Raw genomic sequence first — 11,368 nt, forward strand, 5'->3', positions numbered from 1 at the left:
CCACCCCACCTCTGCCTCTCTGTAACTCTGCCTTTCAAACAAATAAATAAATCTTTAAAAAGAAAATCAAGGAGAGTCATTCCATATAGGAGTTGGGTGGCTTTGTCAGCAGGACGTCCACCAGTGTACCAATCGCCTTGGCGGCTGCTTCGTTTGGTTCATGCCTGTCCCTCCCCCTGATTGTGGCTGCTTCTAGAGACTGGCCCATGGTGGACAGGGTGGGAGAGACGGCATGTCCCTTCCAAGAGGGGTTTACAACAGGCAGGGACTTCTTGCTGTGTGTGCTCCCTCCATCCTCCCCCACCCCCACTTCCCTCCCCCTGCTCATTGCTCTCTGTTTCTTGCTCCCTCTCCGCCCCACCCCTCTGTGTCTTTCTCCCAGGGTGCAGCCACCAGACCTGTCCAGGAGCCCCTTTGCCCCCCAGCCTGGGAGGGAGAAGCCAGTTCCCTCCTTCTACCCCAGAGGCCTGGAGCCTTGCATAGGAGACAGGAGGGTCCTATGCGTGTGTCCTGGGCGGCTGCATTTGTGCAGGCCACCTTCCTGAGCTAGCCTAAAGCAGCTCTCCTGGAAGGCCTGGGAAGGTGGGTGGGAGGAAGCCTGGCTTCCCAGGGGGAGCCGGGCTCCTGTTGAGAAGCCTTTTGCATGGCTGGAGTCTCCACAGGTCCCAACTGCACATGGTTTATTTCCATCCAAAAAATATTGAAGAATGAAAATCGAAACCAGCAGGAATTTCGACAGCGAACTTGTGGGTGGCAAGGAAGATCTGTGATGATTTCACAATTAGGAGCTCAGACAGGAGTCCCTCCAAATACCAGATAAGCTGAGGGTGGAGTGCGCCCTTCCCACACTGCTGGGGGGCGCTCAGCCCTGGGATTCTGGGTCCCTGTTTGATCTTTCTTCCGCTTGTGCTTACTGAATACTGTGGAGACCAATGCTTTATATGCGCCTCTCATTTAATTATCACAACAAAGTGAGGCCTTACTTAGTTAACAAACAAGGGAGCTGACACCAGGGGTTTCAACCAGTTCAAGGAAAATGGAATTTAAAAATGGCATACGGATCTTTTCTGTGGTTCACAAGCGTGATGACTGAGTGTATACACAATTCTGTGAGATGTTATCAGCACAGTACCCATCTGACATAAGAAAAAAAAAAAAAAGATGGCATACAGGGGCCAGGATTGTGGTGCAACCTGCAATGCCAGGATCCCATATGAGCGCTGGTTCAAATTCCGATTGCTCCAGTTCCAGTCCAGCTCCCTGCCAATGCACCTAGGAAGGCAGTGGAAGATGGTCCCTGCCACCCAGGGGGGAGATCTGGATGGAGTTCCAGGCTCCTGACTTAAACTTGGCCATCATAGCCATTTGAGGAGTGAACCAGTGGATGGAAGGTCTCTCTTGTTCCATCTCTTCCTCTCTCTGTAACTCTGCCTTTCAAATAAACAAATAATCTTTTAAAAAAATGACAAACATTTTCCATGAATTTTTTGAAGCTACCTCTTAATGATGGAGTTCAGGTAATTTGCCCAAGGTCACAGAGCAACTCAGCACAGCCCCAAAGCTCCAGCTCATGTCCATTGTAACTATTTTTGTTGTTGTTATTTAAGATTTATTTATTTGAAAGGCAGAGTTACAGAGAAGCAGAGGCAGAGAGAAAGGTCTTCTATCCACTGGTTCTCTTTCCAAATGGCTGCATTGGCTGGAGCTGCGCTGATCCGAAGCCAGGAGCCAGGAGCTTCTTCCGGGCCTCCCACATGGGTGCAGGAGCCCAAGGACTTGAGCCATCTTCTACTGCTTTTCCAGGCCACAGCAGAGAGCTGGATCAGAAGCAGAGCAGCCGGGACTTGAACCGGTGCCCGTATGGGATGCTGGTGCTTCAGGTGGCAGCTTTACCCGCTACACCACAGCACCGGCCCCCATGATAACTTTAAAGCCAGGCCGGTAACCACTGTGTTTCACTTACCCTCTCCCAAGAAGGGGCTGCCTCCTGTCTTCTTCCTTTTAAACAAAACTGTGCTCTTCAACTTATAAATTTATTTCATTTGTCCGCATAAAAATTCACTGACTTAAAAAAGCACACATTGGCTGTGTCCCAGTGTCTGTGGGTCAGGAACCCAGAGGCAGCTTAGCTGGTGGTGCGCGGCTCAGCATCTGCCGCTGCCGGCTGCAGCCAAGGACCGCCCGGGGCTGCAGGCATCTCCAGGTTCAAGGGCACAGCGTCCCCGCCCTGGCTCACTCAGGTGGTTGTCATCGGGCCCGCTCCTCACAGGTGTTCCGAGGACCTTGGCTCTGCGCTGGCTGTTGGCCAGAGGCTTCCATCAGCGCCTTGCCTCCCTGGGACCTGTCACAACACAGCAAGTGGCTCCCTGGCAGCCAGCAGGCAACAGAGCAAGAAAGGACGTGTGCCCACAGATGGCCTTCTGTGCAACCTCAGTGCAGAAGGGGTCTCCACCGCTTTCCTGGGATTTCCGTTCCTTCAAGATACTCACGCGGCGGGCGTTGTACCAGACCTTAAATAGCAGGAGGTCCCCAGGACTAATCCTCAGGGTAAGAGAATCGCCCACTGAAGCTGTGGCTGAGCCCTGGTCTGAGCGAGAAGCTTGTCACAGGGAAATCACTCCCAGCAGAGAGGCCTTGGACGACGAGATTTTTTTTTTTTTTAAAGGCAAACCTGATTAAAACCGCAGAGCTTTTGGTAACCTGACACAGGTCGGAAAGAGCTCTTCAGTCTCTTGGCGGACCTGGAACTCACTTGAGCTGAGTGACAAGCTCCGTGCGAAGTTCCAGGGACACAACAGGGAATCCAGAGTTGCCCCTGCCTTCAGCGAAGCTGCTCTCTGGGAGAGGAAGGAACGGAAAGCAAGGGCTGCAGACCCAGGCGAGCACCGCGCATTTTATGCATTTTACCAAAGGAGAATCCGGCTCAGAGAGGCACGCCCACCAGGCCGGAACCTGAATGCAGGTGGGCGGGGGTGGAAGGTGATTGTCTCTGCTTCCTTCAGGGTCACCCTTGTGGGAGGACAGCATTCCCACTGCACACCTCCCCAAGCTGAATCTCTCACGAACATTTACTTTCTAGCACTTTCTAGGGACCACGCTTTAGGAGAACACGATGCCTAGATCCCGAAGCAAAACATGAATACCGGGGAGAGAAATGAGAAAGAAGCTGTCACACCCTTCTGTGGACAGGGTCAGGTACTAATCTTGTCTGCACCTGCCTCCCCAAAATATGGGCACCACAAATGCCTCCAGGACAACCCTCCTCCGGAAGGACCCCCCCACCAAACTTTTGCTTAAGAAAGACCTTATCTTAGGGCCCCTGGTGTGGCACAGCAGAATCAGCGGCCACCTACTGGTGCTGGCTCTTGTCCTGGCTGCTCCACTTCCAAGCCAGCTCCCTGCTAATGTGCAGGGAAAGCAGCAGAAGATAGTCCAAGTGCTTGGGGCCTTGCTACCAACTTGGAAGACCCGGATGAAACTCCTGGCTTCTGGCTTTGGACTGGTCCCACCCTTGCCATTGCATACATGTGGGGATGAACCAGCGGATGGAAGATCTGTCTTTCCCTCTCTCTCTGTTACTCTTCCTTTCAAATAACTAAATCTTTTAAAAATAAATATATAAACTTGAAATTAAAAAAAGAAAGACCTTATCTTGAGGTCAAATCCACTATCCCAGGCACAGGAATGGAAGCTAGCACCTGATGCACAGCCCTGGAGCCTAATTCTTGCCTCTTATCCATGCAGAGTAAATGGAAAGGGGGAGGGGAAACTGAGCGCAAGTTAAAGAGCAGACCAAGGGCGCTTCCTTGGCCAAGGCCACAGTTGAATTTCTCATCTCCTCTCCCCTTCTCTCCTGCCTCCATTTTTCACCTTTGAATTTTGGGGGCTATACTTATGTTTTCCCCTTATCCTTTCTGTCTCCTTAAATATATTTTTAATTTAAAATGTTTTAAAATTTTTGTTTAACTTGTAACAACAAAAAATGTGTACATTTTTGTGGGGGTACTGTGTAATATTTCAACACATGTACACAGTAGAAACTGATCAAATTGGGCAATTAGCATTTTCTTATCTTTTATTTGTGTTTGGAGGCTGCCAACACCTCACTTCCGGTTCTTTACACAGAGTATCATCTGTTATTGTGAAGTGCAGTCACCCTGCTGAGCTGTGCACACTAGAACTGTGACTTCTATCTGACCGTGCTTGGTGCCCATGGGCCAACTTCCCTCTAACTTCCCTCCCTCGCTTTACCTTTTAAACTAATTTCTCATCAATGACTCTCTTCAAAGTGTGGTTTAAATGATTAATTAAGTAATTAATAACAAAAAATTATTAATATGAGCAATAAGTGATTCGATAATGTAAATAAACATTTAAGTTCTTTCCCTGCAGGTTGGAGGACTTGTTCCAAAAGTCAAGGGGATGTGCAGTGCGCAGAGGACATGGGATTTCCCCCACCAAGTGCCACCCTCTGCGGCCATCCGTGGGGGCCTTCCAAATGACAGCTCACTTAACTCTAAAGGAAAGAGAGAACAAGGCTCGGCTAAGCCTCTCTTGAGTGACTGAGCTGAGACACTGGATTCATGTTCGTGTGGCTTCAGTTCTGTACGTTTCTAACTGCACCCATTGCCCCCAGGTGCCGAAAACAAACAAGGAACACTGCTGTGCTTCAGCATCTACACTGACATTTGGAATCCATTGGTCCTGCAGCTGTTCACTGTCCCTCATCCCCCACCCCCACCCCATGTCCCTTCTTCCCTCCTGCTCCTTAGCAAATTCCAGCAGGCACTGTGCCCAGCAGGTTAAATGCGGCTTCCGATGCTCACCTCCCAGATGGAGTACCTGGAACCAAGTCCCAGCTCTGCTTGTCATCCAGCTTCCTGCCGTGCACCTGGGAGGCAGCACAGGGTGACCCATGAACTTGGGTTCCTGCACCCCCACGGGAACCCAAATGGATTTCCTGGCTCCTGGCTTCAGCCTGGCCCAGCCACAGCTGCTGCAGGTTTTGGGGGACGGAAACCAGTGGATCTCCCTCTCTCTACCTCTCTGCCTTTCAAATAAATAGATACCTTTTCAAAACAGAAGTACAGAAATGTATCATCATGCATTTTTTTTTCCTATCTGTGGTCAATAATACTCTCTCAGACTTCCTTCCTTGAACCAGGCTTACTTACTCTTCAACCCTGGTAAAACCCAACTCTCCCCCCACCTTAAACCTGCACCCCGCAGCTGACCCAGCTGAAGGAAAGCCAACACGACCCTCGGGGGGCCTCAATCTTCCCGGACATCCTAGGGAGCTCCCCCGGCCTTCCCTTCCCACGGCGTGCGTGCTCCCTTCCAGCCTCAGCTCTCCTCCCAGACCCTTGCTCTCGGGCTTCCTGAAGCTCTGCGAAGAGCACTCCCACTCTGCTCCCCTGCCTGCTCCCTCCCCTCCAACTACAGAACAGCAAGCCCTGCGCTTAAGGGTTACAGCCATGCCCACCACCACCCACTTGCCTGGCTTCAGCCTTCCCCTCCCTTTGTCTGCACCAGCCATTTCTCTCTCTATTGAACGGATCCCATCAGCATTGAAACCCGCCATTCTCTCTGCCCTTAACCCACTCAATCTCATTTCCTATACAGCTACCACCTGTGTCTCTCCTTCCTTACTTGGTTAAATCTCTTAAAAGAGTAGCACTTACATGAGTCCGCACCTCCCTGCCAAACCTGCTAAGCCATGAGGCCATGAGTTTTTTTCCATCTCTGTGATTGGCCAGCCACTTAGCCCCAAAACCTAGCTGTCATTGTGGTTTTGTCTTTTTGTCCCAAATCTCACAACCGACACATCAACAAATACTATCTCAGTTTCCTTTAAAATAAACAAATCCAGAATCTAACCATTCCCAGTACTACTACCGCGCTACTCTGAACCACCATCACCTACCCCCCAGATCGTTGCCACAGCCTTTGGACCAGGCACAATGCTTCTGCCCCTGCTCCTCCAGGTTGTGTCCGGGGCAGCAGTCAGAGCTGTCTTTACAGGGATGGGGGAATGTCCAGCCCATGGGCCATAGAAAGCCTGGAAAATCATTTAGTCTGGCCCTGCCAAGGCAACCACAGGTGGGATGCAAAATTCAATAAATCTATAGCAGGCTAATCTTTTAAGTTGATTAATTTGTATGGCCCCCAGATGATGCTATAAATATCTAAATGGCCCAGCCCTGCACTCACAGGTGACACTGCCCTGCTGAAAATGCCCCTTTGGCCAAAACACTGAGGGACTAAAGTCCTTAGAATGCGCTGGAATTCCCACGCGATCTGACACCTGTTATGTGCCGGTCCTCATTTTCTCACTCTCATCTTTTTCCTGCCCCACCAGCCCCTTTCTGTTCCTTGGAAACACAGGCATGTCCCCCACCAAACTGGATGGGATGGAAATGTCCCACAGGGATTATGGGAAGGGTTGCACAGCTCTGAGAATGTTCTGGAAACCATGCACTTGCCTTCTTTAAACACGGGACTTGTGTGGTATGTGAACCACATCTCAAGAAAGCTGCTATTTGCCAAAGGACGAGGCTGTCTGGCGGGATGGGAAGAAGGGGCAGATTCAACCTGAAGCTAATGAAGCTGACCCTCAGCTCTCTCCTTTGCAGGAGCCCCTTCAAAAACAAATAATCAAACCAGAGCTGATTTTGTAATTTTTTTCCTTTAAAAACTACCCCAAATTGTATGAACTTTAGAATCCACAAAGCCTTTTTCCACCTTGATGAACATATCTTTATTTGATAGCTAGAAAAAAGTAATCATGACTTAAAGGTTTTTGTTTTTCTTATCGTTAATGCACCTCCCTTTGTGCAGCACCAGGGCCTCAAGGAAAACAGAGTACCTGCCTGTCCTGAGGTCCCCTCTCACAGCCACCCCTCAGGAAAGCCTCCTGCGACTTCACAGGGAATCAGACCCCAGGCTCAGGCTGGAATAACTCGTGGCTCCTTCTGGGCTTGAGAGAGAAATAAGAGCACACAACCCCCTGTCCATGTGGAACGTGGCTCTAGGATGTTGGCCCTTCAGGAAAAAAAAAGTGCACTTTTTAAATTTGTTTCTTGACTTTAACCTTATGGAGTTGCCCTATCCTTTAAGAAAAATTGGTCTAGAGGCCGACGCTGTGGCGTAGTAGGTTAATCCTCTGCCTGTGGCGCCGGCATCCCATACGGGTGCCAATTCAAGTCCCAGCTACTCCACTTCTGATCCAGCTCCCTGCTAATGCACCTGGGAGAGCAGTAGATGGCCCAAGTGCCTGGCCTCCTGCACCCATGTAGAAGACCCAGAAGCTCCTGGCTCCTGGCTTCAGTCGGCACAGCTCTGGAGTTGTGGCCATTTAAGGAGTGAACCAGTGAATGGAAGACCTCTCTCTGTCTCACCCTCTCCCTCTTCCGTTAACTCTGCCTTTCAAATAAATAAATAAAATCTTTAAAAATAAAAATAAAATAAAGTGTAACCATCATCATCTTTTAAAAAATATAACTTAAAAAATATGAATCTTTGTTTTAAAAACAAAATTGGTCCCAAGTCTCCAGCACAGAGATGATGGGAGTAATGTAGTGCTCTCCTCCTCTCCCCTCCATTCTTACCCCCCTCTACTCCCCCCTCCCCTCCTCCTTTCCTTTCCCCTCTACTCTCCTCCTCCCTTTTCCTCCCCCCTCCCCTCCCTTCCGGTGTCTGCTGAGCCTCAGGGTTCTAAGCTGGAACCCAGGAAAAGGCACAGGGGAAACACAAGCTGTTGTAAACCCGTCCTGCGCCCAGGCCCTCAGGTGCAGTGCGGGGTCTAGGGCCAGGGGGCCCTGCCAGAGTCTGAGAAGGAGGCACAGTGCAGGCCCTGTGGTTGGATCCAGAGAAGGGGCTGCCTCCCTGAGAGGCAGGATGGGACCCCTCATCTGTAATTGGGGTCCCACCACCCACCTCCTCTTTCTGCTTCAGCCTGTGTGGACCCCTTACTCGGAAATCAAGCTGGTAAAAAGAGACCCCCAACTGATAAAACTCAGGCTCCTGGAAGGTCAACAAAATGCCACATGTTGACATTACTATGCGATTTTTATTGGTGGCAAATCTGATCCCCTCATTAAGTTAACGACATGGACTCTCCTGTCTCTAGGGAGCCACCTGGACTCCCTTACCTGGGCCAACAGGATTCTCAGTGTCACTGTTTCTGAGGCAAGAAGCTCATCGATATCCAGGGCTCATCTTTTTAGGCAAAGCTTTTATGCCTTTGAGATGTCCCCATAACTATGTGCGATTTAAAATACTTAAATGCTATTAAAAATACTTAAATCCTGGCTGCTCCACTTCCAATCCAATTCCCTGCTGATGTGCCTGGGAAAGCAGTGGAGGATGGCCCAAGTCCTTGGGCCTTTGCACACATGTGGGAGACCTGGAAGAAGCTCCTGGCCCCTGGCTTCTAATCGGCTCAGCTCTGGCTGTTGTGGCCATTTGGGGAGCGAACCAGTGGATGGAAGACCTTTCTCTCTCTGTCTTTACCTCTCTCTGTAACTCTTTCAAATAACTAACATTAGTCTTTAAAAAAAATAAAGAAAGAAAATACTTAAATGCCAACAGCCGTCCCAAGACTGAAACAGCCAAGGTATCCAAGATGGGAACAAAGTCAACCTTACACGCACGCCATGGAGCTCCCCCACAGCATCCTGGTGTTCCCGCCTCCCCCTGGAGGTGCCTGGGTTACCCCTCCCCCAGGAGAAACCAGCCATTACTTGCTGTGCATAGCACTTAAGCAGGCCATATCGGGGCTGGGAAAAAGCTAACATCCTTCATCCCTTCCTGGTTCTGGGCAAGCAGACTGCGCATCCATTGTCAGATGCCAGCCCCACACAGCCCTGGATATGTGCAGCTGATCACCAGTTCTCTGGCGAAGTAGAGGCTCAGAGAAGTTGAGTTACTCACTCAAGGCTACCCAGCTGTTATGTGGTAGAGCAGGGATTCCACCAGTCTGTCCAAAGCTTTTCTTCTTTCACCTCTGTTCAACTCTAAAGAGTAAAGGACGTATGCAGTATGGGAAGCTGTGGAAGACACTCCCGGGCCCTCGTCTAACCTCAGAAGCAGCCTAAGATGCCATTGATAGGAAACTCAACTCCCAAGCTTTTCTCCACCACAGTTATTTCCGCTGAACATGAAAGCACGGATCTGGTTTGCCATCTCCACTTGGATGTCTGGTAGATCTGCCAAAGCCAACCTGTCCAAACAGTCCCCAGCTCCAAGCTGCTACTCCTGGTGCCGGCTCTAGCTCACTAAAGGGTGTCTCCAGCTTCCAGGCTGACGACCCTACCATCATCCCTGCCTCCTCTCTTGCTTCCTCTCTACATCTCACCCCTTAGCAAATAATGTCAGCTACACTTCCGAAATATGTCCAGGACCCAGTCACTACCACCCCTACACCCCAAAACACACACTGCCAGCCTCCTTCTCTCACCTGAATGACTGCTTTGGGGTCCTGATGGGTCTCCCTCACCTTTGTTCTCCTACAATCTTTTTTTTTTTTATTTTTTTTGACAGGTAGAGTTATAGACAGTGAGAGAGAGAGACAGAGATAAAGGTATTCCTTCTGTTGGTTCACCCCCCAAATGGCCGCTACAGCCGGTGCTGCGCCGATCAGAAGCCAGGAGCCAGGGGCTTTCTCCTGATCTCCCATGCGGGTGCAGGGACCCAAACACTTGGGCCATCCTCCACTGCACTCCCAGGCCACAGCAGAGAGCTGGACTGGAAGAGGGGCAACCAGGACTAGAACCCGGCGCCCATATGGGATGCTGGTGCCGCAGGCGGAGGATTAACCAAGTGAGCCACGGCGCCGGCCCCTGTTCTCCTACAACCAGTGACTTTATTTTGGTGTAGAATGAAAGCCTTGCCTTCCCTGCCCCTCAAGGCCTTTTGCTCTGGCCCCTGACTCCCACTCCTGCCTTCTTCCCCTTCCCTGTTCGTGTTCTGCCTCCTCATTTCTGCCTGACACACCTACATACTTGTTTACTTTATTACCTGATTATCATCTCTACTAGAGTATACCATACAAGAGTGCAGGGAATTTCACCTGCTCAGTAGTATCCCTAAAGTTGGGAAGAATGCCCCACAGAAGGCCTGCAATAAATATTTGTTGAGTGAATGGACAAATGAATCCTCTCCTCTTTACCACACCTTTGGTGCACACCAAACTTTGTGTTTCCTGAAGAATAGAATGTACTTAATGTTGGAAAGGACTTCAAACTCAGTTTCAGTGTAGACACAATTTTTTTTTAAAAAAATGATGTTTTAGGGGCTGGTATTGTGGTATAGCCAGTAGAGTGTGGCATGCGATGCAGGCATCCCATTTGGGTGCCAGTTTGAGTCCCAGTTGCCCCACTTCTGATCCAGCTTCTGCTAATGTGCCTGGGAAAGCAGTGGAAGACAGCCCAAGTCCTTGGGCCCCTGCACCTGCGTGGGAGACCCAGAAGAAGCTCCTGGCTCCTGGACTCAACATTGCCCAGTCCCAGACATCGCAGCCAGCTGGGGAGTGATGGAAGATCTCTCTTTTTTCTGTCTCTCCTGCTCTCTCTGTAACTCTGACTTTCAAATAAATAAATAAATCTTCTAAAAAACATTTTATGGAATCATGAATAGTCAAGCAGCAAATTCTTTATACTGTTCAATATGTGTGTGAATTTAATGATTTTTTTCCCTAACAGATTAGTAAATAAATATACAAGTCGACAGACAGGGCCATCACTCAAACTTGAACTCTGTTTAAATGACAGTTAAAGTTGATATCACGGGGAAGACATGTCACAGAGTCTCTCACGTTTCATAATGGTGGTAATGAATCAACATTCCCCAAAGCTTGGAGCACTACAATCCTCTGGAAAAGAATTCCTGCAGGAAAAAAATATGAAAATCAAGTCATAATTAACTGCACAAAATCTACTTGTAAAGAGGAAAGTGTGTTAGAGTTGATGAGAAGGGACCCAGGAGGGAAAACTTGATGAACAGGCAGTCTGCTCTAACAAAAAAGTGGCGAGGGACAGTGAAGGAGGAAGATACTATATTTATATTATAATATAAATTATAATAACCATTATAATAACCAACAGGGTACAAAGTTGCCACAGAGGGGTTAAAGAGGGCCCACTACCTACAAAGAACATGCCGGGGATGAGGGGGGATCTTTTAAGTCTTTAAAGATTTGTATTTATTTATTTGAAAGAGAGAGAGAGAGAGAATATCTTCCCTCTGCTAGCTTACTCCCCAAATGGCCACAATAGCTGGGGTTGGCTCAGGCTGGAGCCAGGCGCCAAGAACTCCATCCAGGTCTCCCAGATGGGCGGCAGGGACACAAATTGTTGAGCTGTTTTCCATT

General features: G+C 49.4%; 1 pseudogene; it reads left to right on the forward strand.

Annotated features, from left to right (window-relative positions):
- Nucleotides 1-1,060: 1,060 nt before the first annotated feature.
- On the forward strand, nucleotides 1,061-1,142 carry LOC138843923 (small nucleolar RNA U13; annotated as a pseudogene).
- Nucleotides 1,143-11,368: the final 10,226 nt, after the last annotated feature.

Source organism: Oryctolagus cuniculus, chromosome 9, assembly GCF_964237555.1.
Source record: "Oryctolagus cuniculus chromosome 9, mOryCun1.1, whole genome shotgun sequence".
NCBI classification, from domain to species: domain Eukaryota; kingdom Metazoa; phylum Chordata; class Mammalia; order Lagomorpha; family Leporidae; genus Oryctolagus; species Oryctolagus cuniculus.